Source organism: Panthera tigris, chromosome C2, assembly GCF_018350195.1.
Source record: "Panthera tigris isolate Pti1 chromosome C2, P.tigris_Pti1_mat1.1, whole genome shotgun sequence".
Classification (NCBI taxonomy): domain Eukaryota; kingdom Metazoa; phylum Chordata; class Mammalia; order Carnivora; family Felidae; genus Panthera; species Panthera tigris.
In genome coordinates this window covers 139006858-139031295 of record NC_056668.1, presented here as the reverse complement: position 1 = coordinate 139031295, position 24438 = coordinate 139006858, and the positions used below count along the sequence as shown (strand labels likewise).

Genomic DNA, 24438 nt, shown 5'->3' with positions numbered 1-24438 from the left:
TTAAAATATAGTCATTGTATCATTCAAAGTATATGCAAAGTATACTAACACACACACACAACTAAAATCAGTGTATGAAGATTCAGTAATTTATTAATTCCCTTACAGGTGGATGTTTCATTGTAATTTACGCTTTTTGAAAGTTCTCAGGCAATTCTTAAACACACTAACTTAACATCTTTCCATGAAATAGCAACTGAGATGAATTTAGGACAATTGAGAATAGGAAAGGGTAAAGAAAGACGCAAGAGCAATTAAAGGATCAGATGTAAGGTGATTTCATTATATCTCATATCTTTGTAGACTGTAGAACAGCGTAAAAGCGCTGTCAACATATGCTTGAGGTGCTGTCTGTCGAGCCCAGCGGTACCAGGTGTAATAGAAACCGTGAATAAAGTAGAGATGACGTCTCCTTGGAACAAAGAGTTTTTTTGGTTCTGCTGACTTCCCAGTAGGGTAGTCAATGTAGGTATTTTTATGGCTACCAAACAGATAACTAACAAATAGTAGGTGAGCAAGTTTTGAACGTAGCCCTCAAAGAGGTACCTGGAAAAAAAATTCTGTAATGAATTCTGTCATGGTGGGCAGATGGTAACTACCTACGGTGGTGATCATTTAACAGAGTTGACCCTTAAACATAAGGGTGAGGGATATCTACCTCCCCACTCCCACACACAACTGAAAATCCACATATAAATTTTCACTTTCCCAAAACTTAACTACTAATAGCCTACTGTTAACTGGAAGCCTTACTGATAACCTCAACAGTTGCTTAACACCTATTTTGTACATTTCCATGTATTATATACTGTAGTCTCACAAATAAAGTAATCTAGAGAAAAGAACATGTTATTAAGAATCTCATAAGGAAGGGGCGCCTGGGTGACTCAGTCAGTTAAGTGTCTGACTTCGGCTCAGGTCATCATCTCACTGTTCATGGGTTCAAGCCTTGTGTTAGACTGTGCTGACGGCTCAGAGCCTCGAGCCTGCTTCGGTCTCTGTCTCCCTCTCTCTGCCTGTCCCCCACTCATGCTCTCTCTCTCAAAAGTAAACATAAAAAAAAGAGTATCATAAGAACAAGAAAATATATTTACCAGTACAGTAAAACACACACACACACACACACACACATTTGAGTGGACCCACAACATTTCAGACCTGTGTTTTTCAAGGGTCAACTACATGAACGCTGAATCACTATCTTGTACACCTGACTAATAGAATATACCAATTATACCTCGATTTAAAAAAAAAAAAAAAAAGAGGGGTGCCTGCACGGCTTAGTCAGTTGAGTGTCCAACTCTTCATTTTGGCTCAGATCACAATCTCACGGTTTGTGAGACCAAGCCCCAAGTCAGGCCCTGATCTGACAGCATGGATGGAGCCTGCTTGGGATTCATTCTCATTCTCATTCTCTCTCTCTCCACCCCCCCCCCCCCGCCCCCTCTCCCTCACATGCGCACGCACTCCCTCTCTCTCAAAATAAATAAACACTAAAAAAAAAAGAAGGGCACCTGGGTGGCTCAGTCAGTTGAGCATCTGACTTTGGCTCAGGTCATGATCTCCTGGTTTGCAAGTTTGAGCCCCTCATCAGGCTCTGTGCTGATAGCTCAGAGCCTGAAGCCTGCTTCAGACTTGGTGTCTCCCTCTCTCTCAAAAATAAACATTAAAAAAAATAATAATTAAAAAAAATTTTAAAAAGAAGAAATAGAGGGTCCTCCAAAGGCCCAGGGAGTAGTTTTAAAAGAATTGTATAGGCATGATTTTTTTCCAAAGATATTTTCTTAGCAAATCATCTTTTAAATTATTCTGGAGCCAAAATTCCAGGTGTGTAGCAAGCTAAGTAATAAAAAGGAAATGAGAAAGAAGGAGAACATGTAGCACGTTAATATTCTAACAAACTCCAGGGCCTCTCTACAGACATTTTGAAACAATGGCCAACTCTGGGGGGCTGCTGTCTTAGGAACCCAGAACGAGCAGAGCCAACCAATCCACGCTAACGGTCTCAAACTCTCTGGAGGAGAGGTATCTCCTTTCCTTTTCTGTTTCTCTTTCAGATACTTATCTGTACAAGGTACCAAATTAAGCCTGGGGGGAGAAACACACACACAACCCCATTTCTAACCTCAAGAAATATGTAAGCTCTCTCTAGACCCTTTTTCTCTCTTCAGTTCTTTTTCCTTTGCCTTCTCTCATTAGCTCAGTTCAGTTCTTCCAAAGGCCTCTAACCTTTCCCTTTTGCTCCCTCAATCTGTATAAACCCTCCCCCGTTTTACTTCTTTCCCACATTTCACCTCAAGGAAAAGAGGCAGGGGCTGCTACTCTCAACCCCTTTCTTGGGCTTGCCATAATTGCTGGAGGGTCCAACCGACCCCCAGGCAAATTCAGGAACCTCTCTTCCCCTCCCTCCAACCACTAGTAAACCCCAGTTATAAGTGGGCTTTTCTCTCTTCACATGAGTGCTGGGACAGGGACAGGACTGGAAGTCAGAGCAATCACATGACAAAAAGTTTAGATGAAAGAAAATAATAAAAATCATAAATTTATATCTTAGTCACTAATAAGCTTTAATGCACAGTGTCTTGTTCACTCTTTGTCATTCTATGTTGAGAGCATCTATGACACTTTTCTATCTCCACACATTCTAATTCAGTACTATGCACGCAGATACATAAATGTTCAACTTCTAATTTCGGTCAAAAATTTTCAAGTCTTTTTTCCTGATGGTAGCTATTACTCTAATATTTTATTGCAAAAGTAACTTATGTCTATCTATAACACAGCAATTCCATTGCCTTTACTAGCAAATGTTTCAACTAACATAAACAAATATCTAAATAAAGATCCCATTTTCTCATTTTGTAAAGCTGATCTAAATTTTAAATCACTAGGTATACATACTGTATTTTCTTAAAAATTAAACCTATATTTAAAATCTTAAGGATAAATATTATATTCAACATAAAAGAACAGAAATGGTTTTGGTTTTTTTTTTTTTACCAACAAGAAATTAAAACTGACTCTATGGTTTAGTCACTTCAACTTGACTATACCTTCTCAGTGACTGACGTTAACATCTAAAGAACTGCCCTGATAACATTTACACAACTACTGTACTAATCAAATACTGTAATTTGTTTCAGTAATCCTTCAAATTTTTTAGGTTATCTCCTGATGTTGGGTGCAAGAAATAGAACAATCACATTTTAAAGAACTTAATCTGTTGCAGTGACAGACACAAATGACTATAAATGAACAGGTAAATGTTATAAAGAAGTACATGTCATGAGACACAGATGAGACAGTGTGGAGTGAATCAGTTTTATCTGAGTCTTGAAGGATAATAAGGATAGAAACTGGGAGAGGGAATATTCCGAGGAGTAGATGGAATATAGTAAATAATGGGAGGTTAAACAATAAGATAGGAATACAGTAGACTAAAATCAGGTTGTTAAGAAGTTTATATCTCATAAAAGGCAATTTCAGACACTTCATTCTAAAGGCAACTGGAGGCCTGAAATTTTTTAAAGAGGAATACCATGATGATCAAACCTACGCCGGAGAACATGTAAAAGTAAATGGCCAGCCTGATGAAACAGCATCAGCAACTCAGTAGCTATGTTGTGAAATAAGCCTACCTTTTTAAAGAGTTTTTTTGTTTGTTTGTTTGTTTTTTGGAGAGAGTGTGCTCTCCAGCTGGGGAGAGGAGCAGAGGGAGGGAAAGGGAGAGGGAGAGGAAGAGAGAGAGAGAGAGAGAGAGAGGGAGGGAGAGAGAGAGAGAGGGAGGGAGGGAGAGAGAGAGAGAGGGAGGGAGGGAGAGAGAGAGGGAGGGAGAGAGGGGGAGAGGATGGGAGAGGGGGAGAAAGAATGAATGAATATCTTAAACAGGCTGCATGCTCAGTGAGGAGCCTGACACAGGGCTCAATCCCACAATCCTGGGATTACGGACCTGAGCCAAAATCAAAAGTTGCCTGTTCAACCGACTGAGCCACCTAGGTGCCCCTTACTTTTTAAAATTTACATACATTTCTGCTGAATAAAATTTAACAAGCAATAAACAACTCGATGTAAGGCCTACAATTCACAGAGGTACTGTAAGAGGCAGTAGAGTATCATGGTTAGGCATAAAGGCTCTGAAGGCCAGGATCTAAGTACCAGCTTCACCACTCAAGAGCAGAGTGCCCTTAGGCAAGCTACTTAATTAACCATTTTAAGCTTCTCTTTTCCTTATCTGTAAAATGAGAACAATCATATTCACATAAGGTTAGCTGCTATCATTTTTATTAAAGTTTTATTCTATTTTTAGAATCTCTACAACACAGAATATGAAGCAAAAAGAAGCTAAGATTTGTACTGTAAGTCTAAAGAGTTGTCCAAAATATCACAAATCAGGCCTTCCATTATTCAGTATTTTGCATAAAGTGAATACCCAGAGTACTGAACATATTCATATCATTTTACAATATAATTACCAAAATTCATTTCAAAGTCTAATTCAAATTAAAGTTTTTTTGCATTTTAATTATTTTGTATTATTGGTGCTGTTTCCCTATAAGTAAACTCCTAAATCATGTTTGCACTGAAATTTCGTCCCCTCAAGAATTCTGAGAATGACATGTGTAATTTTTTTCTATAATGGATAAGTGAAAAACAATTTTCCTAGGGGCCTCTCTCTTAGCTGTTTATTATTAGCTCAGGGGAAAAAATAATCACAAAAAAACGGGTCTTTCAGTAAGAAAAATTACCTTCATCATGAAATGATTGAATTTCTTATCAATGTAACCCCAAACCCCCTGTAATTGTTTATTAAGATACCCTGGAATTACATTTCATTTTATAAGTCATTTTATAGCATAAAAACTAATCAAAAGAGTTGCAGTAGCAGAATTTGTTTTTTGTTTTGGTTTTTTCTAACTGAAATTTCAAATACACATCTAAAAACGTTTATATCACTATCAATCTGTTTTATAGCCTTAACCTGTGTCTGGCCTACATGTCCTCTTTACTCCAAATATCTCGGCTACTGTAACTAAAAATTACGACAAAATTATTATTCCATAAAAGCATTTACCAAATCAAAGAAACTGGAAAGCATTCTCTCTATATGGTCATATCACAAAGATTTGGGACTTCCCAATGCATAAAGTTTTTCAGTATCACAGATAACCATGTGGGGACTAGAAGAAATCTGGCAAGCTGCCTCCCAGACTACTGAGGGTTCTTCATTGCTTCCTCAAGCTCTCATTTGCTGTTCCTGCTTTTAAAGAGATACAAGGCCAAACTCTTGATGCTTCCACACTGGCCTACTGAGGCTATCTGCACGTCAAACGGACAATGAGGAAGGCTCTGAACGCTACGTGTGCATTACAGAGCATTCATACTTTCACCCATCCATTACGTCAAGACGCGCTAAGTACTGTTCTACTTCCCTTCACAGGTTTAGACACAAATTGGGGGTAGCAGGTCTCTAATTTTTATACAATTTCTAGATATAATAGATACAGATATCTAGACATAACGGGTATGAAGACATATCAATTATATCCAGACGTAAAAGAAACTCTATGTAAGAAAATGTCAGTAAACCTGTCCATTAAAAAAAGATATTTACGGGGCGCCTGGGTGGCTCAGTCGGTTAAGCGGCCGACTTCAGCTCAGGGGATGATCTCGCAGTCCTTGAGTTCGAGCCCCGCGTCGGGCTCTGTGCTGACAGCTCAGAGCTCGGAGCCTGTTTCAGATTCTGTGTCTCCCTCTCTCTGACCCTCCCCCGTTCATGCTCTGTCTCTCTCTGTCTCAAAAATAAATAAACGTTAAAAAAAAAAAAAAGATATTTACAAAGAATATCTCCAAAAGCTTTTTATAAGTTGGAAGTTTTATGTGAAATATTCAAGCACAGGCTAAGTGTGGTGGTATATCATTCCTTTACTTAAAACTCTCCAATGGCTTTCTACTGAAATTAGTATCATCTGACTCTTGCCTACCTCATCTCCTACCACTCTCATCCTTATGCACAACATCCAGCCACGCTGGCCTTCCCCCACGCAGCACCTATTTTCTGTCTTTCTGCCTAAAATGTTTTTCTCATGCCTACGTCCTGGTCATCATTCATGGCCACCTCCCTAAAACAGTGACCCAATCAGCTTAGTCGCTCACTATGCCATTACCTTGTTTTAATTCCTTAGTACTGAAATTACTTTTGTACGTTTTTAAATCGTCCCTCCCTCCATATGAATGTAAGGCCCATTAGGAAAGGGACATTGTCTTTTTTACTGCTCTATCTCCAGGACCTGGCACAACCGGAAATGCTCAGTAAATGTTAGAATGAACTGAAAACGGTGAGAAGCAGCTGGTTACAGCTATATCTTAAGTCAAAGGGCTCTACGATGGAACAGGCCAGGTCAGGCAGAGACCTAAGTATTGGCAGTCCGCTCAATGATGCGTACTACTCAGCCTGGCTCACAGTTAAACAGGCAGAGAACACGGATGGAGCAGGTAGGAGACTGCCCCGCCCACCCCGGCTGAGTCACAGATAACCCTGCCAGGCCTCAATACACTTGCAAAACTAGTACGAAGACTTAGCTGGAACAAACAAAAATCTGTTGTTATTAATAAGTACAGACAATTCTCATGATGCAAATAATGTGTGTTCAGTAGGTTACATATTTTAAAAACTCATTCGAGGAACATAACTAGTGCCCTACTAGACTCCATATAAATACCTGTTACGGAATGAATCATACCTTCAAAGTTAGGCCAGTAACAATTCATAGATACAGTCTGGATGTACCCAATTGTATCTCTCCCTCAAAAAGTCAAGTGTCTATAAACTCTCTGTTTTTTTTTTTACTCAAGTGAGTATGTCCAGAAGAAATTTCTGAGAAAACTTCACCCAAGTTGTTAATCCTTTTTTTCTAGAAGGGGCAGTAAGGGAAGGGGGCACACCTGGGTGTAAGAAAGCCAAAAATGCAAGAGTTAACTGACAAAGTTTATCCAGAAAGGAAAATGCAAATTAAGCCTGCAGTAATGTCATTAGGTATCCTGAGATTTGACTTACCCCCTTAAACAAGATAGCATCTTTTTTGTTTTTTAATTTTTAATGTTTATTTACTTTTGAGAGAGACAGAGACAGAGCATGTGGGGGGGGGGGGCAGAGAGAGAGGGAGACACAGAATCACAGAATCTGAAACAGGCTCCAGGCTCTGAGCTGTCAGCACAGAGCCCGACGGGGGTCTCAAACTCACGGACCGTGAGATCACGACCTGAGCTGAAGTCGGACATCCAACCGACTAAGCCACCCAAGCGCCTCAAGATAGCATTTCTTTTTATGAATCTCCAGGTCAAAGACAATGTGTATATGTTATCCACACACGCAAACCACACACTACAGTAGATAGAGGCTTGCCAGAGATCAGAGAAGCTTCAGAACTGAAGACAACTGTTTTGGAGGGGCTTACTGAAAAGGCTGGGGAGTCTAAATCTTTGGAAAGCAGTGAGAGTTGGAGTGTAACAAACACCCATGTAGAAAGGTTTCAAGAACGGCTCTGGAAAAAGAAGAACATAGCAGTAATCTAGCAACAGAATGGAGAATGGATAAAAATTTGTTTATCAATACACACCACATAATAATTAGGACACAAGAGAAGAGTACAGAGAAGGGAGCAGCCAATCCATTTAGCTATAAAATTTCCATCACAAACATTAATTTGGACCCCAAGATCTTAATAGCTTCCCCCACCCCCCCACAGTCACAGTGTTTTAACTTGCAGGTACTACAATATAGAATTTCCTCCCAATATACGTAAATGTCAAATTGCTGCAGTAAAAGTAGTACAACCCCCTGCATCTACACAGAATCTAGCAGTATTGCCAGAGAAAACAGAAACCAATTTCCAATTTCAGTTCTAACAAGAATTGTGTCCTCAGCATATGGTTTATTTTAGGACTGGTCCATATCACTTGACAGTGTTTACTATGTAATAAACACTTCAGATGTGAAAACATCTCAGGATACTAAACTACAGAGAAGAAACATTTTCTGGGAAGGCTACCAGTCTAGCTGAAAAATGAATCTATGCATCCTGACGACTCTCATAGAAACAATCGCTCAGAAAAAGGACCAAAGCCAAAGAAGTATCACATACTATTAAGTAATGTATGATATTGCTATCTTTACTGCTAGTCTCTGCTCACACATTACTATAATCACTTAACATACATTTGGTTTGAAATATTTACTTAGGTTAGAGGAAAGTTATCTTTCATGTTTAGAAGAATATCCTCCTGGGTGCTTGTTATAAAACAAATGTTTTCTTTTACAGTCTTTGATGTATACCAATTCAACATCTCTTTCTTTAGGATAAATATGCTCCAGCAAAGTCTACTAAGAAATAAAATTTTATAAAGCCAATTCCAATAAGTTACCTTCAAAAGCTGAGACGTATTCCCATAGAGGAGGAAGGAGAAACTTACGTTTTTGGCGGAACAAACTTCCTATATAGCCAAACACTTGTGGCTCCACAAGTTATCATCTGATTCCCTCTGGCAGTGCCTACTAACGTTTGTGTGATCCCAACTAACAATCTGAACTGTAAGAATGTCTTCCAATCCCGAAAACTTCTGAAGTCTACCCTCAATGCTCCCAGAACTCTGTATCCCTCTATAAGACAATCCGAGTCACTGACCTCACCAAGCAGCACAATCAGGCTGCCTTCATCTTGCCCAGCGACCTCCAGTAGCAGGATTTGAGCCTGAAGCTTCATGTTATACAAATAAAAACCATTTCTCTAGGTCATCGATTTTAATTTAGAAATTTGTCAAAGTTATCTGAATAAGACACACCACAAATAATTTCTCCTCCAAATACTCATTTACTGTACAAGCACACTAGAAGAGAACCTCTAATGGTTAGAAAATGTGAAAAGTATCAATCATAATGCTAAGAACCCACTTTTAAACAAAGCTAACGTCAATGAGATATACTATGTTTTTAAGACTAAAAGTGTAGTAAAGTACTTGACTGGTAATTTTCGTGATGACATGAGTAAAAGGACACCACAACTAGACCACTTAGAATGTCTACCGTTATCACTTCCCCCAAACCCCTCACACCCACATTTGAATGGGAATCTGGCATCTGAATTTTTACACACAAGCTACTTTGTACACATACTGTTCTAATGAGAAGTCCGAAGATAAACATTTCCATCATGACATTTTCTTATATGAAACTATTACTACCCACATTTAACAATGACTCTAGTTGTCCTACTGTTCCCTGGCTTCCTATGTGTACTTTACAAGTATGTGTCTTAGAAGACCACTCTCAGAAAAAGGGACAACTTTAATTATCATGTTACACAGGACCAAGACTACCTGGATAATATAAAACAAAATAATAAATAAAATGTGGTTGGTAAATGATTGGAATGAGGATGCTTATACGATGATGCTTTAAGAATTCCAGGTAACTTCAATGTAAAGCTTGAACAAAACAGCCAATCTTAAAAGGATGAAAAAATTGAGTATGATGAACAATTTATACTGTGTTAAAACTATACACATGTACCCACTCATTCTCATGTATCCACAAGTATACAAAAGGTCGACACAAATCAAAGCGTGTAAAAAAAATTTAAGGATGGCAGCAGCAATTTACTGATTCCCCAATTAATCCACTCCCTAGTATTTTCAAAGTAAGCCCTGCTAAAGGTATTCATCAACATGTGATATACGGACCCAGCACTACTTACATATGATATCCATACTACAATGGAAGCCATAAAGATCACAAAGAACTTGAATCTACTAAAATAGGAAGTTAACTTTTTTCTAGTGGGCTGGGGAGAGGAACCTTCCCCGCCCCAAATCTCAAAAATCCTTTGAGAATACACCAAAAATGAGAAACACTCTCCCAAGGAAAACAATTACATGATGTTAAAAAAAGTTCTGCCCTAAAGTATAAAAATCTGATAATACAAATGTACCTCCCCTGAATAAACACCATGAAATCTTCTAACTGGAAAGAAAAACACAAACATCTTTTCCTTCTTGAAAATCATCCCCTCTTTCGTGTCACATCTCTTACATTAGATCTGTCTTGTAAAGGTCACCAAAAATTTGAAATTGTAAAATCCAGGTTACTTGCTCATCTTTCCTGACCTCACAGTGTTATTTCAGAGCTGATGACCACTCTACCTCAAAACGCTTTCCACTCACTACGCGCTCGATTTTCCTGCTCTCAGTCCCCTTTGCTCGCTTCTCCTTCAGGCCATACAACCTCTAAATGCTACAGGTTTAAGTCTGCATCCCGGGCCCTCTTCCCACTACACCTTTCTTCTCTAGGTGAGCTTGAGGCATTCGCCAGGTAAGAGCTTCTATATATTGAACGTCTCCCAAATGTACATGTAGCTCAAGCTCATGTGTCTATCTTGAGTTCAAAACATTCCTCTAAGTTCCAATTACTTATATCTAACTTTTTAAAATTTTTTTAATGTTTATTTATTTTTGACAGAGAGAGAGAGAGAGAGAGAGAGAGACAGAGGCAGAGACAGAGCATGAGCAGGGGAGGGGCAGAGAGAGAGGGAGACACAGAATCCTAAGCAGGTTCCAGGCTCTGAGCTGCCAGCACAGAGCCCGATGTGGGGCTCGAACTCACAGACCACGGATCATGACCTGAACCGAAGTCAGTCGCTCAACCGACTGAGCCATCCAGGCGCCCCTCTTATATCTAACTTCTATTTGACACCTTCATTTGGATGCCTCATTAGTATCTACCTGAAACCTAACATACCCACAAAGAAGGACTCATTTTTTTCTCCCCCCCCCCAGAAATGTTAGAACACATTTCTTTTTTTTTTTTAAGTTTATTTACTTATTTTGAGAGAAAGAGACGGAGAGAAGTTGGGTGGGGAAGGGGCAGAGAGGGAGAGACAGAATCCCAAGCAGGCTCTGTGTTGTCAGAACAGAGCCCAACGTGGGGCTCGAACCCACAAACTGTGAGATCATGACCTGAGTGGAGATCAAGAGTCAGACATTTAACTGACCGAGCCACCCAGGCGCCCCAAAGACTCATTTTCTATGCTGTCCTCATCCCAAAACACATAGAGATCCTATTCCAGTTTTGTTCCTCTCAGTAAAATGAGGCCATCATCTAAGACCACAGAAACTTGGAGCCATTCTTGGTCCTTTCTCTCATCTCCCACATGCAATCCATCCATCAACAGGTCCAGGTGATCTAATCCCATCTTCACTGCCACCATCTTAATACTAACTGCCATCACCAGTTGCCTAGAATACACCAATACCCTCCTTTCTGGTCTCCTTTCTTCCACTTGTGCCTTCCTCCCCAGTGATCTTCCACACAGCAAGTAGGGTAGGAAAATCACTACTGAAATAATGTCACTTTCTTGCTTCACAACCTTGAATGGCTTCCCACTCTTCTTAGAATGAAAATCCAAACTCTCTATCTTGGTCTACATGATCCTGCATCACATGGTTCTCCCCACCTCAGGGCCTCCGTGTTTGTGTTTCAGTCCGGGATGTTCTTCCTGTACTTTTCACAAGGACGACTCCTTCCTTCTCATTTTTTAGGTCTTTGCCTAAATGTGTTTTTAAAACCTTCTCCAAATAACCTCCCTACCCCAATTATTCTCCATCAATGCACTGTTAATTTCTCTTACAAGCTGACTCAACTTGTAGTTATCTATCCTTCTACCGGTTACTGTCTGTACTGCCTACTAAAATTCAAGTTTCAGGGAACTTTGAAACAGCATGGGCTGTTTCAGATGAGGCTCCAGCTGCTGGGCACCCAAAAGAGGAGGAGGGGCCCAGCATCCCCTCCTTGCCCCAGGCGGGGCTCTGCAAAGAGCACCCCAGTCACTCCAGCACGACCTCCACTGCACAAGCTTCTGGCCCTGGAGGCAGATTCCCATTTACCTAGTGTCAGCATCCTACACACTCCCATCCAGGCGGAGAGCTCTCCACAGCCAAACCTACCAACAGGGGAGCAGTTGGAAGGTTCTGATCAGATCCCTGCCCTCCTATCCTCAGCCTGGCAGACACCTTGAAGACCAGCAGCAGAGAGACCCCAAGCCCAATGGTGAAACAGCTGAGTGAAGTATTTGAGACTGAAGCCCCCACCAAATCTTCCCCCAGAGCCTGTTCTGCCCTTACAGGCAATTTCATCTTCTGAATTGGACATCCCTCTGGGTACCCAGTTTTCCCTTGAGAACCAGATGTCATCTGAGAGTCAGAGGGAGAGGAGGTGTTCTCCAAGGAGGAAGCAGGACAGCCCTCAGAAATCCCCATGGCCAGCCAGGGCTCAGACGAGCGCTTGAGAGACCCTGAGACTCCTCGACCATTAGTTTTTTTTTTCTTTCTAATGTTTATTTACTTAGAGAGAGAGAGAGAGAGAGCACGTGCGCACTCACACATGCATGCGCATGCGCGAGCACAAGTCAGGGAGGGGCAGAGAGCGGGAGAAAGAATGCCAAGGAGGCTTCACAGGTCAGTAGGAAGCCCAAAAAAGGATTATATCTCATGAACTGCGAGATCATGACCTAAGCCAAAATCAAGAGATGGATACTCAACCAACTGAGCCACCCAGGTGCCCCGATCTTGAGGTTCTAAGTACCACAGATGGAAAGCGAATGGCAAAGTACTAACGAGATCTCCCTTCATCATCCTATTAGATGACAAGTCCTCCAGAACTCTGACACCACAACAGGGTAAGCGGTCTTCTCCCGAGTGAAAATGTCACAGAACTAAAGGAAGAGGCCATTCTGGAAGCTGGAGGCCACGTGTAGGAGTAGGAGCAGGACCAGGACAATTAGTACTTTCCAAACTTGGTGGAGAACTAGGCCATGCGTGGCCCCAGCACTGAGTTCACCAGAGGCCTAGTGATATTGTGTCCTCTCAACCCCTTCTTTCCCTGGGAGACTGGAAAGGTTCGTTGTCATGAATTTCCCCTAAACTACCAACTCGGGGACTGAGTGCTTTCTTGCTTTCGAGTCTCACGTATTTACATACGTATTGACATATTACAGAAAGTGATTTTAAAAATAAGTAAGTAGGGGTGCCTGGGTGTCTCAGTCAGTTGAGCCTCCGACTTCGGCTCAGGTTACGATCTCACAGTTCATGGGTTTGAGCTGCACATCAGGCTCTGTGCTGACAGCTCAGAGCCTGGAGCCTGCTTCACATTCTGGGTCTCCCTCTCCCTCTGCCCCTCCCCCACTCATTCTCTCCACCCTCCCCCCCTCAAAAAAAAAAAACACTAAATAAAAACAGTAATACTGGACTTCAAGCTGTAATCATCAAGACAATATGGTACTGGCACAAAAACACTCAGATCAATGGAACAGAATAGAGAACCCAGAAATAGACCCACAAATGTCTCCCCAACTAATCTTTGACAAAGCAGGAAAGAATATCCAATGGAATACAGTCTCTTCAGCAAGTAGTGCTGGGAAAACTGGACAGCGACATGCAGAAGAATGAACCTGGACCACTTTCTTACACCATACACAAAAATAAATTCAAAATGGATGAAGGACCTAAATGTAAGACAGGAAGCCATCAAAATCCTCGAGGAGAAAGCAGGCAAAAACCTCTTTGATCTTGGCCGCAACAACTTCTTACTCAACACGTCTCCTGAGGCAAGGGAAACAAAAGCAAACATGAACTATTGGGACCTCATCAAAATAAGAAGCTTCTGCACAGTGAAGGAAACAGTCAGCAAAACTAAAAGGCAACCGACAGAATGGGAGAAGATATTTGCAAACGACATATCAGATAAAGGGTTAGTATCCGAAATCTATAAAGAAGTTATCGAACTCAATACCCAAAAAACAAATACAGTGAAGAAATGGGCAAAAGACACGAACAGACACTTTTCCAAAGAAGACATCCAGATGGCCAACCGACACATGAAAAATTATTCAATATCACTCATCATCCAGGAAATACAAATCAAAACCACAATGAGATACCACCTCACACCTGTCAGAATGGCTAACATTAACAACTCAGGCAACATCCTCAGATGTTGGCGAGGATGCAGAGAAAGAGGATCTCTTTCGCACTGCTGGTGAGAACGCAAACTGGTGCAGCCACTCTGGAAAAACAGTATGGAGGTTCCTCAAAAAATTAAAAATAGAACTACCCTACGACTCAGCAACTGCACTACTAGGTATTTATCCAAGGGATACAGGTGTGCTGTTTTGAAGGGGCACATGCACCCCAATGTTTATAGCAGCACTATCAACAATAGCCAAAGTATGGAAAGAGCCCAAATGTCCATCGATGGATGAATGGATAAAGAAGATGTGGTCTTCACATCTTCCACACACACACATATCCCACACACACAATGGAATATTACTCAGCAATCAAAAAGAATGAAATGTTGCCATTTGCAACTATGTGGATGAAACTAGAGGGCATTATGCTAAGTGAAATTAGTCAGAGAAAGACAAATATCATATGACTTCACTCATATGAGGACTTGAAGACACAGGACAGATGAACACAAGGGACGGGAAGCAAAAATAATATAAAAACAGGGAGGGGGACAAAACCTAAGAAACTCATAAATACGGAGAACAAACAGAGGGTTACTGGAGGGGTTGTGGGGGGGTGGGGTGGGCTAAATGGGTAAGGGGCATTAAGGAATCTACTCCAGAAATCATGGTTGCGGTATATGCTAACTTGGATGTAAATTAAAAAAAAATTTTTTTTAAGTATATAAGAAAAATAAATAAAAATAAAAATAAGTAAATAAAATAAAATAAAACTCAAATTCCACAAATCAGAGGCCAGGTCTGTTTTAGTCACCTACATAGCACAGAGGACTCTAATATTTTAAATGAATATGACTTGATTTACTCAGGCTGTTGTCACTCTTGTACAACACTGCTTCCTGATTATAATCTTGACTATTTTTTTTATTTGAGGGAGAGAGAGCGTAAGCAGGGGAGAGGGACAGAGGGAGAGATAAAGAAACTTAAGCAGGCTCCACACTCAGTGAGGAACTCAATGTAGGGTTCGATCCCACAACCCTGGGATCACGACCCGAGCCAAAATCCAGAGTCAGACACTCTACCAACTAAGCCACCCTGGCACCCCAATCCTGACCTTTTGACCTGTATCCTATCTAAAACTTCTAAGTAAAATCATTCTAAACTGCTCTGTTCCTATCTGAAAATGTGCTTCTATGTCTTTTCTTACAGAACTTATTAAGATCTATCCCACATCAATTTTCCATCAATTAAAATAGATACAAATACCCAGTGTCCTCCTGGTATTACACATAATGATCATCATTTCAATACTGGTAAACCCTACTGAGCCTCCATCAATTATTAGTATTTAAAACTTAGGGGCGCCTGGGTGGCTCATTTGGTCCAGCTTCGACTCAGGTCATGATCTCTTTGGTTCGTGGATTCGAGCCTTGCATTGGGCTCCATGCTGACAGTAAGGAGCCTGCTTGGGATTTTCTCTCTCTGCCCCTCCCCCATTCATGCTTTCTCTCTCAAAAATAAATAAACTTAAAAAATAAAAAGGGCACCTGGGTGGCCCAGTCAGTTGAGCACCTGACTTCGGCTCAGGTCATGATCTCATTGTTCTGGAGTTCGAGCTCCACATCGGGCTCTGGGCTGACGGCTCAGAGACTAGAGCCTGCTTCGGATTCTGTGTCTCCTTCTCTCTCTGCGTCACCCTTGCTTGCCTGCGTGCTCTCTCTCTCTCTCTCTCTCTCTAAAACATGTTAAAAACTTTTAATAAAAAAAAATAAAAAATAAAGTTTAATGCTGACACAAGTCAGTACTAGAGATAAGTCAGATGTGACACCTGTAGCAAATGCAATATTGAGTGCTATTTAAGAACTTCATAATACAGTCCCTTTATTGTGGCCTGGCATTTCCCTCTGTCCTATTCAGGTTCTTTAGAAAGCAGCAGGAAAAAAAAGAAGAAAGCAGACAGAATTGTTTCTGACTACTTTGTTAATTGACATATTAGTGAATAGTATGCTACCCCAAGTAACAAAACCCAGTGACAACTTTCAATTACGTTCTGCATACGAAAACTGTTGGCTTCCTAAGCCTTTGCTGACTGGGCTGAGCCACCACCTTGCCTTCCCCAGGTTTATCATCTATGCAGTGCAGCGCAGCACAGACTCTACAAAGTAATCCATAATCACTCGCATGTATGTTACAAGAAAAAAACCCACGAGCATACAGCAATTCCTGGATTACAATTTTCAAGCAAAGAGCTTTGATGAGCTTCTCAGCCCATAGAATAGGAAGTTTCCCAGAGGATTAGAGCCATATTCTGACACTAGTTACTGGGTCTTTTGTTTCACTTTACAGCATGGCTGCATTAAGAGAGGCTGAATAAGAATGGGCTTATTATGAAACCCTGTTTCACTCCACTGATGATGGGGAATGTGTCAGATGTCTCAGGCGGGTGCCAGCATCTCTAACGTAACTATCTGGAATAGCTTTAGGATTTGGGGGAACATCACTAGGAAGTCCAATTTACTTAGCACCCCTAAACCCACGCTTACTTGTTGGCAAACACTAATCTTATCAAGTCAAAACATGGTAATCGAAGGTACTGGTATTTTCTTTATACGTCTTCTCAATCTAGCCCACAGCACTGATCCTGTCTTTTGTAGAACACTGTGGTCCAGAGCTCCTCCGTGATTCCGAGAAGGTGAAAATTGCCAAAACTGCTCGGGTGCCAACTCAGAAAGACTGCCAGCAACAGACAGCTGTAAAATGTGACAGCAATTTCCACAGCTCTTTCCATTATTTTCTGAAGAGGGTAATGAAGATATTCCATTAAGCCTTCAGACTCAAATTAGGTTTTTGTGTCGGTGTTTTAATTTAACAAATATGTACTGTTTATCTACTCTTTCTTGGACAAGGTAGGGATGACAAAGACAGAATTCCTGCTCTCAAGGAACTTAAAGTCTATCCAGAAAGAACCAAAGAACACTGGGGACAGACGTTGCTTCTTTCTGTTCTATGCAAGTAGCTGGAGTGTTATTCAAGGACGGAAAAATGCTTCCAATCCTCTAGAAACTGTCACTCTATCATAAAGTTCCAGGCTTCCGACCTTTCTAAATATATGCTTTCCACTTATGATCTCAGTTCTATAGTCTATCACCTTCTCTACAATCATGTCTTAAAAACATTACAGTATCTCCCTCCTTGCCATTTTCATTTTTTTTCTTCTTCTTCTTCTCAGCCTAGAGAGCACACTCTTAACTCTACACTTTAAAGGCTAATGAAAAAATTTCCTTGACCTCCCCTAGAGCTTGCAGCTCACTACCTACATTGCTTCTTTGTTCTCCAGGTCCTTGTTATTTCCCCTCATCCTTCCTTTGTAGACATCCCACAGGGCACAATTCTCAATTCTCTTCCCCTTGGCCATCAGGCATACTTCAACCATCATCCAAACTTTCAAATCTAACGTGTACTCCCCCAAAGCCAGTTCCAGCCTCAGCATCCCTGCCAGCCCACCTCAGGTTCAAGGCATGTACCCTAAACACATGGATGTGTCATGATGCCTGCAGCACACTCCCAAAAGGTTCTGCAAAATAAATATTTAGACATTTTTAAAAGAGAGACAAAGCAAATGTGGTGAAATTTTAACAGCTGATGGCTGAGATGGGTGTTCCTGTATTATTCTTTCAGCTTTCCTATAAGCTTTGAAATTCTGTAAACTAAAAAAGTTGGGGGAAAAAACACATAAGATCAGAATCAAAGAGAAAAATCATGCTTCCTGCCTTTTAAGAAGTTTATAATCCATTTGTCTAATCTAATCTAATCTTAGACCAGGTAGATGTGAGAGTTCAATGACCAATTAATAATAAACTTAAATATATGATCAAATTGCAAATATTTACTGAGCCTACTAAGTGGCAGCAATACACTGAGCATTGTATTCGGTCAACGAGACAAATATTTAAACCTTGGAAGGAGGATCTATCTAATCCCTCTGCTTTCTCAAACTAGTTCATCTTCAGCCTTACTGATTTCTGTTAATGGCACCACAATTTCCCCCAATACCCAGAGAAGCTCTGACTCCTTTCAAGTCCCGCATCTCTAAAATCAGTGACGGAGTTCTCCAGATCCTACTGCTTTGAATCTCTTTCCTGTCCACTTCGATGCTGCTGCCTGCCTCCCTGCTAACCTGGTCTCCCTCCTGGACTACTGCAGCTCTCCCAAGGCTTTCGGTCCCCACCCAACTCCACTCAATCCTTGCTTTGCGTCTTTCCAGACACTCAGCTCTAGCTGGATTATACTTCCGGCTCAAGAGTTCCAAAGATTCTCCAGTAACTGTATAATGATATTCAAAGCCTCAGCCTGACACTGAGGAACATAAACCTTATCTCTTACTGCTTATTCTCCCACTCTTTCCTCTCTAGTCGTAGGTTTCACTAGTGCCCAACGGCGCCCTCTTGGCCTTTGCTCTGCTACAGATGCCTCTTACTCTTCTACCCCACTTCTCATTTCCTCCACGAAGCTTTCCCAGATCTCGAAGCGCTGCAGACACCACTTCTCACACCCAGGTCAAAGCAATCTCTCGCTGCTCTGAACCTTCGTAACACATACTGTGCATTTACTACTTCCCAAATAATATTCATGTTTCCAAGTACTATCCAAAATCTGTACGTGCATTTCTTACCACCCTTACTAGACAATGAACTCCTTGAAGGCAGCTTTCATGTGTAACAGGGACTCAAGGGAAGTGACAAGTATTTAATACTAGTATCTTTCACAAGAATCCCTAAAAACTGAAATGTGCCTTGTAAGCTATAAGCATTTGTAACACTCAAGATACATTTTAACACTGGTACAGGGGTTTTCCTAACTCTTTTGTGGTAAAATGTGTAAAATTTGCCATCTTAGGGGTGCCTGGCTGGCTCTGTTGGTTAAGCATCCAACGTCAGCCCAGGTAATGATCTCACAGTTTGTGAGTTTGAGTCCACACTGGGCTCTCTGCCATCAGCCCAGAACCTGCTTCAGACCCTCTATCTCCCTCTCTCTGCCGCTCTTCTGCTTGCTCTCTCTCTCTCCCTCTCAAAAATAAACATTTTAAAAAACTATGCCATTTTAACCATTTTTAAGGGTAAGACTCGAGGCCCTTAATTATAGTCACAATGTGGTACAATCATCACCACTATTTCCAAAATTTTCATCACCCCAAAAAGAAATTCTATGCCAATTAAGAAATAATTCCTCATTTTCCCCTTCCCCCACACCAGCCCTGGAAACCTCTCATCTTCTGTCTCTATGAAGTTATCTATTCTAGGTATTTTATGTAACTGCAATCACAGTATTTGTCCTTTTGTGTCTGGCTTATTTTATTTAGTGTAACATTTTCAAGGTTCATTCATGCTGTAGCACATAGCAGAACTTCATTCTCTTTTATGGCTGAATAATATTCCATTGTAAATGCCCCATTCTGTTTATGTATTCATCTATTGATGGATACTTGGGTTGTTTCCCCTCTGGGGCTATTATGAACAGCTATAAACACTGCCTGACAAGAATCTGCGTGACTCCCTGTTTTCAATCCTGTTTCAATCAGGTATATACCTAGGAGTGTAACTGCTGGGTCATATGATAATTCTGGTTAGCTTTCTGAGGAACAACAGCAGTATAGTTTTACAATCCAGACACAGGGTCTTTTGGTAAACACAACAGCCACAAAAGTTCCTACTCCCTTAGTAAGCAATTCACTTCTGGATAGACTTCCTTCCTTCCTACCTTCTCAAGGCCCCAGCTAATGATCTTAATTTCCAGGAACCTGACCCTGGTTCAGAGGCTATTTTGATTGTCTTGACACTCCAGTCTCCTGGTTCTCACTATTTTTCAATACTGCCTTTATGCACTTAAAGGCAAGCACACTTAACTGGTAACTCTCCAAATGAAAACTTGTTCAGATGCTGGTCACATTTAGCTTTAATGCATTTAGTAACACCAGATGAATGAAAGATACGTAAAAAGAGTTTTTTCAGGTGAGATACAGGATTTTGTAAAGGATGACTTCTGCTGAAACCATTTCTTACACCCAAACAACCATCTAAAGCATGCTGAACTTGGACAAGATGTAGAGGCCTTGACTATTGCAAGGAAAAGATCTCTTCATTCCAAGGTTAGCAGCCTGGGATTTCTAAATTGACATCTCATTATTACCACCAAATCCAGATTTTGTAAAACCAGAGAAATACCACAATATTCAGTAAATTCTCTGAAACTATCCAGAAGGATACACACAAAGTGCAAGCTAGCTTGGAGTACGGAGCATCTCTGTGCAAAGGGGTAGCATCAGAACAGATCATGAGGAGAATTTTTCACGTTTTACTATACAACTTCTACATCTCAACTTTTCAAAAACATTCACTCTTATGTTGTTGTATAATGGCTTAAAACTGTACTTAAAATGCAAGCAATAAAAGGCAATGTTAGTAAAGAGAAAAATATGAGCTATTAAAAGGAGCTAAATGGGCAACTCTAACAATACATACAGAAAACTCTAATCTCATTTCAACTTTACAATACTAGGAGTTAGGCAAGTCAGATGGTCGGCCGTTTTAGTAAATGAGAAAAAAGGTTAAAAAAATGTTAACCTCTTCCAACAACTGCATTATATTTTTTACATGCTCTTCACTTTAGCTTTAAAATTATCTTTTAAAAGGTAAGGTTTAGCTGTAAAACTTCAAAATCAACTGTATCTGGGGGCCCCTAAGTGGCTCAGCCAGTTAAGCATCAGACTTTGGCTCAGGTCATGATCTCACCTTTCCAGAGTTCGAGCCCCTCGATGGGCCCCGCCCTGTACTGATAGCCCAGAGCCTGGAGCCTGCTTCAGGTTCTGTGTCTCCCTCTCTCTCTCTCTCTCTCTCTCTCTGCCCCTCTCTCTCCCTCTCTCAAAAATAAACATTAAAAAAAATTAAAAAATAAAATCAACTGTATCTGATTACATAGTTCTCTCAAAAATAAAAAGTATCTACTTAGTTGGGCTTACATATTTAAGAAACATAAAAATAATCATCAAAATGCAATAAAGTTATATAAAACAAAAACCTACTTTTTTATTCTTCACCATGCTTGAAATGCTTAGTGACTTCTTGAAGACATTTTATCTTAACATACTGGCTCTAAAACAATCTGAATTTTTAAGTTTCAAGTCGCTGTATGAATAGTTTACTCAAAACACCAGTATTTTCTTAAAATAAAATCTGAAGTTTAAAGGACTTGGACAAAATTTCATTTATTATATGTAACCATACTGTTTACAGACATTAATGTCTACAGATTATATAGCTGTAACTAGTCAATTCAGCAAAGCTTGAGCCCTAGGCTATGAACAGCAGGTGCAAAACTGAGTCTAGTGGCCCAGAGTTCACCAGCTATCTGAAAGGCATAATTTCATTTAAAACTCAAAAAAATAAAAGGCATAATTTTACAATCCAAAATAGGGCATGCTTTAAGAAATCATTACAGTACTTAAGACAGTATTTTTTCCTAAACAAACAGACAAACTGCAGGGAAAAAAATCCAACCAAATGCACAATACATGAGTTCGGAGACCATTACTTCATCTGTATATATAAAAATAACCAAATAGTTCAGAAATACCAAAGAATTTGATTTATACAGCAACATAGAGAAATTTTAAAATATTCAGTTAAAATACTTCTCACCTGGACACTGAATATAATCTGCAGTGTTCTAAAAAAAAAAAAAAAATCTACTCGACACAATATACAACATTGAGGATTTAACTTTATGTGCTCACACATTACAACATATTTAGCAATTGCATTTCACACAAGTTTAAGTTCAGTAACTTTGAAGTTTGCCAAGTAAAGTGCTAAAAATTACTGGAATGCAAGCAGTGCACCTTCAAGGGAAGCAATTCTTCCACTGATCTCAATACACAGTTGATTATTGCAGAGATTACTTTCTGCCACTGCTATATTTTAATAAATATGGTTTAAATTTAAAACCACAGGCTGAATACTGACTGAAGAAAGGGAGTCCTATAAAGGATTAATATACAAGATAACATCAATTGAGGAGCGCCTGGGTGGCTCGGTCAGTTAAGCATCTGGTTAAGATCTGATTCTTGATTTCGGCTCAGATCACGATCTCACAGTTTGTGAGTTCCAGCCCCGCATCAGGCTCTGCTGTCAGCACAAAGCCTGCTTCGGATCCTCTGCCCCTCTGTCTTCTCTGCCCCTCACTCATACATTAATTGAAAGTCAATTGTTTAACTCACTCAAAATATAATTTATAGTTGATGAAACCACAATTTCAGAAGAACCAAGCTATTGAGCTCTCATGCTGAGAGTAATTATTGGAAAAATTTATTAAAAATAAACACATGCATTCAAGGTCATTTAATTCACGTATTTTTAACTTCGAAAAGTATCCCCAAACTAAATTATCATTTTCCATCTCAAATAATGTACATTAAAATATTAAATACTTCAATCCCATAAGGTACCAACACAAAAACAAAACCAAATTTATTTCAAGTAGCTGAATATTGAGACTACTGTGTAACATTTAGTCACTAACTCTAGTAAGCCAAGACAAAGGAAAAACTGTAATTCATATAACAGAAGCAGCCACTCTAAAAAAGTTTTTCAAGAAATAAAGCCACCTTTATTCTTAAAAGTCAACATAATATACATTCTCTCACAAATTAAAGTTGCCGGTGTTTTCTATGAAATTCAGCAATTTTTTTTTCATAAAACAGTCATCCAGTTTGGTGCTTCACCAGAGTACCCGCAACACTCACAGGTTTCACCCTAAAGGGGTAATTAGGGTGGTTTCTAAGGATAAAAGTTCTACATGTTCAGCAGCACAAATCACACAGGAACTCAGCTAAAATGGTGTGAAACTAAAGTATATCTATCTTATGTTTTAAAAGTTATTAATCCCACGAAAACCCTCAAATTGCTTACAAAGCCATTGTTTGTTTTTTTTTTTTAACAATTTTAATCTTTATTTTTGAGAGAGAGACGGACAGACCACTAGCAGGGAAGGAACAGAAAGAGAGGGACACACAGAATCCGAAGCAGTCTCCAGGCTCCAAGCTGTCAGCACAGAGCCCGACACGACTCTCGAACCCACGAACCGTGAGATCACGACCTGGGTCTCAGCTTAACCGACTAAGCCACCCAGGCGCCCCAGAAATCCATTATGTTTTGATAAATGTTATTAGTTTTGAAATCATGCTTTAAAAACCTTGTAATTTCATCAGCTAAAGTCGTCTGAACTCACAAGAAACACACACACTTGGAAGAGACAGGATACCAAACAGGAGCAGTAACCACAACAGCACATACCTACCATGGGGAATGCCCAAGGATTCAACACAACCAACCAAAGGGAACTTTAGGCTTCAATCTGAACAATGAGTCCACTAAAATAAAAAGATGTCTCAGCCCTAACCCTTACCCATTTCTCCACTTTCTCAACAGTGTGAAAAGATTCTTAAAAGCCATGAGAGAAAGTGTTAAGAATAATTAAGTAGTTCAGTTACAAACAGTTTAAGAGTCACGACTTTCTTTACTAACAGGACAAAATTTTACCAAATATCCCACACCTGACCAACATTAAGAACATATACAACCAAAATGCCAATATTAAAGTTTCCATTAACCATACATTAGAAAGTTCAGCATTAATAAGCAAAACATTCCATTTAGTTTTCAACTTGATATCTCCACATACTTCTTTTAAACTGTGTGTGGCCACTGAATATTTTCTTGTTGGTAACTTCTTCTACTTCTACCTTTAAGTTTAGAACACTACTGAAACGTCACATCCCATTCCAGTACTACTCCTGAGAACTGAGAATTAGATTGCTATACTTAATTTTTTAAACTATGGGAGTAATAGAATTGAATTAATCCCCCTTAAATACATGACTCTACTACAACATATAATAAGTCCTTCCTCAAGTCACTGTTGATTTAATAAAATTCAAGTCTTCCACCTTGCCTCAACAGTATCACAATGGCTATTCTAAATAAAATGAAGTGACTAACAGGGCTCTGAAAAGCTGGTATCAAATTGTCTTGAAACTGAAACACACATATGTACACAGTCTGAAGCAATTTTGAGAAAAAACACCCCTACCAAAGAGTTAAATCTATCAAATTTTTTAAAAAACCTTTTTAATCAAAGCCGCAAATTATTTCCTGGTCTGCCAAAGTCCAACACAAAATTTGTATATACAATGAAATAAGTTTGAGGATCCACTGTGAGATTTAACTCTATGCTATATTAGCTTAATAGAGAGCTTGAATAACAGATTGCGACAACAAAGCAATTTTCTAAAACAAAATGTACCTGAGTATCTAAAAAGGTTTTACATCATCCTTAATGACACATCCAAAATCCACCACTGGGCAAATGT

General features: G+C 39.9%; 1 protein-coding gene and 1 pseudogene across 3 annotated transcripts in view; one reads left to right on the top strand and one right to left on the bottom strand.

Moving 5' to 3' along the window:
- Positions 1-24438, bottom strand: part of UBE2E1 (ubiquitin conjugating enzyme E2 E1) — an 81234-nt gene that overhangs the window by 50922 nt on the left and 5874 nt on the right. The window lies entirely within an intron of this gene.
- On the top strand, positions 11439-12842 carry LOC102957763 (annotated as a pseudogene).